Source organism: Penaeus japonicus, unplaced genomic scaffold (assembly GCF_977035675.1).
Source record: "Penaeus japonicus unplaced genomic scaffold, GWHDUDI00000001_assembly GWHDUDI00000001, whole genome shotgun sequence".
Lineage (NCBI taxonomy): Eukaryota > Metazoa > Arthropoda > Malacostraca > Decapoda > Penaeidae > Penaeus > Penaeus japonicus.
Window position 1 is genome coordinate 2,770,863 of NW_028234403.1, and position 1,110 is coordinate 2,771,972.

The 1,110-nt window shown below is 29.6% G+C and overlaps 1 protein-coding gene across 1 annotated transcript in view; it reads right to left on the minus strand.

The window, feature by feature from the left end:
* LOC122263310 (rho guanine nucleotide exchange factor 39) overlaps positions 1-1,110 on the minus strand; it is a 22,533-nt gene continuing 21,423 nt past the window's right edge. Inside the window, exon 9 of the mRNA XM_043031692.2 lies at positions 1-1,110. This exon is cut by the window's right edge and continues 783 nt beyond it. The gene's annotated coding sequence lies outside the window, so the exon portion shown is untranslated.

The following is a 1,110-nucleotide window of genomic DNA, read 5'->3' on the forward strand; positions in this document are numbered from 1 at the left end:
TACATTTCTGGAATTATAATAGAGATAAGAACAAGAAATACTAAATAAATACATTTTCATTCTTTCATACTTACAATATCTTACAAGTGGGCAAGTCAAGAACTGGACTGATAATGATCAAATGTGATAAGTATTTTTTGTACACACCACACTCATTGCCAAGCTAAATAAACAATAAACAAATATTTTCACCTTTTCTTAAAATTAATATTGTTTGGAAAAATGCCTGTCCACAGGGAAAAATTCAACAAGATACTTGTTGGATTCTCTGATTGCAGGAAGAAACAAATTCCTTGCTAGTTCAGCATAAAAGTAAAATATTGATGTTTACCCAAAATAACCAAATACAAATAATTAAATCATAATAATCAACAAATAAAAAATCAAGTAGTTAGAAGTATAATGCTTTTCTGACTAGCAGCACGATCAGGTGAATAAACACACTCAAATTGATCTCGAGATCAATTTAGTGATTATAAATGTACCGCTTCATTATGGTTGATCTCTGTGATACATACAAGAAAAAAGTATAGGAAAAAAAGAAAAAGAAAACCTTTTTTCACTGTTACTTGACCTGAGAACTGCACAATTAAACAATTGGGCCTTTTTTGTTACCTGTAATGAACAATAAAAAATTAAGGTTCTAAAACCTTCAAGATATACTCGAGTTGGAATTTTGATTTACAACTTAGAAATCCCTACAGTAAATGCTGTATACTGCAGTATCGAGGATAACATAAGGATATATATACTTACTATGCACTTAAAACAGTACAAGTACAATTAAATCTTACCTTAATTTTAAAATCCATGACTACAGTTAAAAAATACTTCAGAAAAAAAAGCTTCATTTGAAACATAATGCCAAGCAAAGAAAATGATGAGGTTGAAAGGTCTTGATTGATTTTGAAGGATGAGGTTACACATTTCAAGACATCCATTTTCTCATGTAATACATTTCTCACTATATCATTCATATGCACGAGAAGAATCTATGACTCACAACCAATGCAATTTGTTTGACGCTGACATGTCGACCAAGGCAAAATATATTTTACATATTTTTTCACTGCTTTATAACTGCACAACAACCAATTTTGTAAAACTATT